Source organism: Narcine bancroftii, chromosome 10 (genome assembly GCF_036971445.1).
Source record: "Narcine bancroftii isolate sNarBan1 chromosome 10, sNarBan1.hap1, whole genome shotgun sequence".
NCBI lineage: Eukaryota > Metazoa > Chordata > Chondrichthyes > Torpediniformes > Narcinidae > Narcine > Narcine bancroftii.
Genome location: NC_091478.1, coordinates 47,754,503 through 47,761,760, shown reverse-complemented (window position 1 = coordinate 47,761,760; position 7,258 = coordinate 47,754,503).

Genomic DNA, 7,258 nt, shown 5'->3' with positions numbered 1-7,258 from the left:
CACATTGGTAATAGAATCTGTACTATCACATTCACCCCTTCTTTGAGAACTGACCCCGGGGTGGATGGAGGTTAGGGGCTGTACCGGTCAGGGGGCCTGACCACCCGGTGTGACCGCCGTGCTGCCGGGATTGGGGTCGCCGGAGTCGTGTCGCTGATAGGTCCATAGGGTGTGGCCACTGCTTCGCTCAATTCCCAACGGCGTTGTTGACAGTCTCGCCTGAGCTGGTGGGGTGGTGCTGGTCCCCCTGAACAAGCACCTGAGCTGGGGGAGAAGGAATAGGGGGAAATTGGGTTAAAGGCACTGCTGCGCTTGATCCAGCTTGGGCTAGGTCCCTTACCGAGACTGTGTCCTCCTGCCCGTCTGGGTACTCAACGTAGGCATAATGCGGGTTTGCATGGAGCAGAGTCACTCGGTCAACCAAGTGGTCGTTCTTTGAGTACTGGATGTGTAAGAGGACTGGACTGGGAACCTTTACCCATGCCGGTATGGTCGTTCCTGATTCGGAATTCCTCGGGAAAGAGAACAACCTTTCATGGGGGGTGGCATTGTCGCGGTGCCTAGGAGGGAGCGGATGGAGTGTAGGGCACTAGTGAGCATGTCCTGCCAGCGAGGCCTGGACCGGAGGGCAAGTGTAACTGCTTTCCAGATGGTGGCAACTCTCTTTCGACTTGCCCATTATCGCGTGGGTTATAGCTAGTGGTCCTGCTTGAAGCAATACCACGCTCCAGAAGGTACTGCCGCAGCTCTGTGCTCATAAACGAGGACCCCCTGTCACTGAGGATGTAATTGGGGTACATGAAGATGGCGAAGATGCTGTGCAGGGCCTTTATAACTGAGGAGGCAGTCATGTCCGAGCAGGGCACAGTGAACGGGAAGCGGGAGTACTCGTCGATGGCCGTAAGGATGTAGGTGTTATGGTTGGTTGACAGTAGGGGCCCCTTGAAGTCTACGCTGAGACACTCAAATGGGCGGGTGGCTTTGATGACGTGGGCGTTCTCCGGACAGAAGAAGTGGGGCTTGCACTCAGCGCACACCAGGCAGGCTCAGATCATGGAGCAAATCTCCTCGATTGTGTAGGGCAGGTTGCGAGCTTTGACAAAGTGCGCGAACCTAGTGACCCCTGGATGACAGAGCTCCTCGTGGAGTCTCTGCAGCCTGTCCAGTTGTATCTTGGCACAAATCCCCCTGGAGAGCGCATCTGGTGGGTCGTTGAGTTTACTAGGCTGATACAGTATGTCATAATTAAAGGTGGAGAGCTCGATTCTCCACCTGGCGATTTTGTCATTCTTGATCTTACCTCACTGGGTATTGCTAAACATGAAGGAGACCGCGCGTTGGTCGGTCAGCAGTGTAAAGCGGCTGCCAGTTATGTAGTGTCTCCAATGACGTACTGCTTCGACCATGGCCTGGGCCTCCTTCTCGACAGAGCAGTGTCGACTCTCAGGACCCTGAAGGGTTCTGGAGAAGAAGGCTACTGGCTGGCTGGCCTAGTCCAAATTGGCTGCCAGTGCAAAGTCGAATGCATTGCTCTCGGCTTGGAATGGAATGGACGTCAATGGTGTGCAGCATTGCAGCAGCGATGTCCTATTTGATGCAGTTGAAAGCCGCCCTGACTTCGGTTGACAGGGAGAAGGAAGTGGTCTTGATGAGTGGCCGTGCCTTGTCATCATAGTGTGGAACCCATTGGGCATAGTAAGAGAAAAAGCCCAGGCAGCGTCTGAATGATGGGACGCTTGTGGTCAGGGTCCGGCATGACCACCCCGTTCTCCACCACACAACCCAGAATTGCAAGCCGAGTGGTCCGGAAGACACACGTCAAAATTGTAGGTCAAGTTCAGCCGAATTGCAATCTGAAAAAATTTCTCAAAGTTGGCATTATGATCCTCCGTGTCATGGCCGCAGATGGTGACATTGTCCAGATATGGGAAAGTAGCAGTCAGCCCGTTCTGGTCCACCATCCGATCCATTTTCTGCTGGAAGACCGCGACGCCATTTGTGACCCCAAAGGGTACCCTGAGGAATTGATGCAGCTACCCATTCGCTTTGAAGGCTGTGAAAGGTCGGTCTTCTTGGCGGATCGGGAGCTGATGATAGGCCGAACGTAAGTCAATGGTGGAAAATACACGGTATTCGGTTATCTGATTCACCACATCCGTGATCCATGGAAGGGGATATGCATCCAGAAACGTGAAGTGGTTGATTGTCTGGCTGTAGTCAACCACCATCCGCGGCTTCTCCCCGTTTTTAACAACCATCACCTGGGCCCTCCATGGACTCGAGCTAGGTTCGATAATGCGCTCATCCAGCAGTCTGCGCACCTCGCTTGTGATAAATTTCCTGTGTTCATAACTATATTGCCGGCTTTTGGTGGCCACAGGCTTCCAGCCAGGGGTGAGGTTTGCGAAAAGTGCTGACGGAGCAACTTGGAGGGTAGAGAGACTACAGGTGAGGCCCCGGGGTGCAGGGGCGGGTGGCTCAGGCTGCCGCTGGCAGGAGGTTTCCGGGATGGAGTGGTGTCAGATGGAGAGTGGACCATGAGGCCCCCAAAGTGCAGGGAAACGGTTTGAAACTGGCACTGAAAATCCAGTCCCAGCACAACTGGGGAAGGACTAATAGTTTAAAGTCTGTGAACGTGATGCCCTGGACTTTCAAGGTCGCCCTTTACCCCAGTCGAGTGCGATATGGTCGCCAATGAAATTCTCTGTGCAGTGGGAAGAATAGCCAGTCCGTAACGGTGGACCAGATCTGGTCAACTGATAAAACTGTCAGTTGACTCTGAGTCAAATAAGCAATTGGTATAGTGTCCATGCATTTTAATCAGTTCCATAGCTTTTGTGAGGGGTTGGGGAAAGTCCTGATCTAGGGTTACTGATGCAGAGACTTTTAATGGGGACAGTGGAGTCCTGCATGATGACGTCATGCACCGTGTGCGTGATGATGTCACGCAAGCAGTTGGGCCTGATGAGACAGTGTCGAGGAGTTGGTGTTGCTGCCTGTAGCCTGCTGGGGACTGTCAGCCAGCCAATGGTAAGTGTTGATGGTTGCTGCTTGCTGTCGGCAGTGGGGCGATCAGTCAGGTGGTCAGCGGCAGCGGGTCCCTGGTCGGCAGCGTTGAGTCCCCGGTCAGCAGCGTCGGTGGCTACTGGGTCGGCAGCGTCGGTCGCGGCAGCATGTCCCCAGTCGGCAGCGTTGGTGGGTCCCTGGTTAGCAGCGTCAGTCGCAGTTGCGGGTACCTGGTCAGCTGCCTCGGTGGTGGCGGGTCCCCAGTCGGTAGCGGCGGCGGTCCCTGGTTGGCAGCAGCGGCAGCCGTTGAGGTCGGGGCTGGGCCCTGGTCGGACGTTGCTTCGTGAGGTAGGGTGAATGTCATTGTGGCAAGGGTGGGTTCTACCTTCTGTGCTTGGCATCTGTCCCGTGACGTCAGGCGCTGCTGCGTAGTGGAGTCCTCGCTCTCATTGGACGAGAGCTCTGAGGAAGAAGTGATTGAAATCTAGAGTGGCAATTGGGCTTCACATGACGCACTGTGTTTGACGGTGGCCATTTTGGAGTGACAGACTACAGCAAAGTGGCAGTTTTTAAGGCACTTCTGGCATCTAGCTTTTCTTGCCGGCACTGGGACCGGCTATGCTTGTTCCTCTCACAGAAATAACACTTTGGAGTTGCATCGGGCAGCGTAGCGGCAATAGTAGGGTAGAGGGAGGGCATCCTACTCACATCAGAGTGTGGGGTCCATCCTCGAGAGTACATGTCCATACTTAAGACCGCAGCCTCCATCGTCTCTGCGATCCAGATCATGTCCTCTAGGTTTACTTCCCCGTGCTCTAGCAGGCGCTGCCTCACCTCATTCGATCAAACCCCGGCCACATAGGCATCCCCAATGAAATCGTCTGTGGTCTCCGCTGCAGTTCTGTCTGTGCAGACACAGTCCCTGCCCTTGCCCTTAGTGCTTGAATATAAACTCTACAGGACTCACTGGGCTGTTGCCTCCTTGTAGCAAGTTTGTATCGAGCATAGACCCTGTTCACCGGTTGCTCGTAGAGCCCTTTCAGAACCTTCATGGCTGCAGCATAAGTGATTACATCCTGGACACTCCGGTAGACTCTCGGAGACACCATAGTCATCAATATTAGTAGTCGATGGCTGTCCTCTATCACGGCAGGGTCAGAGAGATGTAAGTATGTTTCTAAGCATCTCACCCAGTGCTTAAAATCATTCGAGGCTGTAGCTGACTGTAGGTCGATGTCGAGGCGTTTCAGCCGTAGCATACGCTCCATCCCTTCAAAATTTTTTAGTTAATAAAACTGTAGTGCGCGTCGAAAGAACCAAAGACTTGTTGATCCAAACCAAGGCTTTTATTAACTAAAAGACTGGGGCATATCACAAGTAGGTCGACCAGTCCAGAATGACCTGGTCTGGCCAGGAGCAATCCTTTAAGACCTGCCAGTAGGTGTGGCTACACTCTTACCCAATCACAGTCATCGTACATGACCATATGTACATATACACATTGGTGATAGAATCTGTACTATCACACTGGGCCACCCAGGAGTCACTAGACTGTTCCACTTCATAATGGCCCAAAATCTTCCATTCTTGGTAGAGGAGGAACGGACGGTAAGCAGGGGCTGCCCCATTTGTGTGGATGCAAACCCCGCAGTTTCACTGACCGGATAAAGCCATGCTGATAAAAGCTACAAGACCTTTTGAGCATCTCAGCCTAGACTTTAAAGGCCCAATCCCTTCCTATGACAGGAACGTCTATTTCCTTAATGCCATAGATGAATACTCACTCTTCCCTTTTGCTATTCCGTGTCCCGATGTATCCTCAGCCACGGTAATAAAGTGCCTGCAATCCATTTTCAGCATGTGTGGGTACCCCAGCTATATACACACAGATGGGGCTGTCGCCTTTATGAGTGCTGAGGACCAGCAGTACCTGAGAGATAGAGGCATCGTCACCAGAGGTATAATCCCAGAGATAATGGGCAGGTGGAAAGGGAAAATGTCACTATCTGGAAAATGGTCCTACTGACTTTAAAGGCAAAAGACCTACCAGTGGCAAGATGTGTTACCGGAGGCCTTGCATTCCATACGCTCGCTGTTGTGTACTGCCACTAATGCGACACCTCATGACCATATGTTTTCTTTCTCAAGGAAAGCTGCAACAGGCACGGTGCTGCCTAGATGGTTAATGACACCGGGGCTGGCGCTCCTCTGGAAACACTGTAAGCTCCACAAAACAGAACCTCTGGTGGAGCCAGTGAGAGTGAGGTACGCGAACCCCCACTATGTATACATTGCATTCAGGGATGGACAGGAAGACTCGGTGGCCACCAGAGACCTCGCACCGGCCAGATGTGTGGACGATGCAGGAGAGCCGCAGACCCCTATGGATCAGCAGGAAGGAATCGTGGACGATGCAGGAGGTTTGTGGATCCCTACGGACCAGCACGAAGAATGACAGACACCAGGATGGACGATTGTCACGCCACCCCATGGGGCCCCACCAAACAACGCACCCCCAACAACCAGTACCCCGACGTGAAGCCCTACACCCCCTCAGCATATTCCCACCCAATGTCAGGACCATCGACCCTTAATACCCTCCACCCTCTCCCCGCCTCAGTACCCTGAAGGTCCAGGAGGAAAAGGAAACCTCACCAGATACTGGACTTATGAACGCATGGAAAAGAGAAGGGGGGTGGGGGTGGGGGGGGAGGGAGGCCAAATTTTTTTTTAAAGGGGGGTGAATGTGGTGGTATGTTATTACACCACTAGGTCACCAGGGGCCAGCACCTGGTGACCTTGTATATATAAATCGGTCACAGCTCATTCTCATTCATTCTGGCCGAGGCTTGCTCAGAGGCAAGGCCTAGATGTATATATTAGCCTATTAAAACTAGTATTTTACTTGCACTCTGTCTCATGTGGTTGATGCTGGTCGCCATCAGGAATCATTTCCAGAAGGATTGGAACTGGACAGAGCCCATCAAGTGTTAAGAAGGAAGCCTTTTCCGGGGCAACCTCCTCAAGCAGTTTTAATTAAATGTTTAAGATATCAGGATCAAGAGACAATTTTACATCTTGCCGTACAGGAAGCCCGTGTTGATCAGAACCCAATAATAGTTCAGGACAGCAGGGTTTTCTTTTATGCTAATTTAAGTCAGGAAGTTATACAGAGACGTAAGGATTTTAATCAGTGTTGTGGAAGAAGGGGTATAAATCAGCATTTAGATATCTGGCAGTGTTGAAGGTGTTTTATGGCCATCTCAGAATCAGTTTTTTGAGAAAGCTCAAGATGCATTAACTTTTGCTAATTCAATACCAGCTACTAAGTTGAGTTATGACCTCTCCAGGAAGCCATTGGTCAACATTGCCAAGGCTAAGAATGGAAATAGTAATGGGTTGTAGAAGATAGAAATAATGCAACTGGTTGATGTGATGGAGGATACATAAATCCAACCTGGAGAATAACTATCTTTTTTGATAGGCTGGGGATGAGTAGATGACCCCGCTGAATTCAAAGTCTTCTGCCACTATTTGTATTGACTACACCCTGGTCAACGAGAGGGGGACTGCTTTGCAGTTTTTTTTGAGGGACAAGATGGTTTGTCTTTTGTATTAATTTTAAGCTTTGTGTTTGTAAAAGGGGTTTTTCTTAATTTAAAAAAAATTTTTAAAAATTAGATTTAGGAGGGGGATTTATTTTTAAAAAAATGGAGCCGTAACTAGTGTAAGGGCTGACTATGTTGGGTAACAGAATCTTTAATCCGGTTCTATGTTCTGTGTCTTTGATGGTAACAGAGATTTTAATCCGGTTCCAGGTTCTGTGTCTCGGATGGTAACAGAGATTTTAATCCGGTTCCAGGTTCTGTGTCTCGGATGGTAACAGAGACTTTAATCCAGTTCCATGTTCTGTGTCTCTGATGGCAACAGAGAATTTAATCCGGTTCCATGTTCTGTGTCTCTGATGGTACTGCAGCCTTCTATCAGGAACCATAGCTGAATCAGTTATAATGAAGGATATGAAATAAACTGCAAACATTGGATATCAAAAACAGAGTAGAATGACGCATTATTATTAAAAGAAGTCCATGAATCATTACTGTCGTCACAAGAATTGTTTGAGGTTTGATGTGGACGTCTTTCATGGAAAGTCAATATTGATTCATCCCCTTTGCAGGATCTCTTTTCTTGATTGACAACATGTTATTATATTCACTGATCCACATAAACATCATAGTAGCTTCACTTCCAA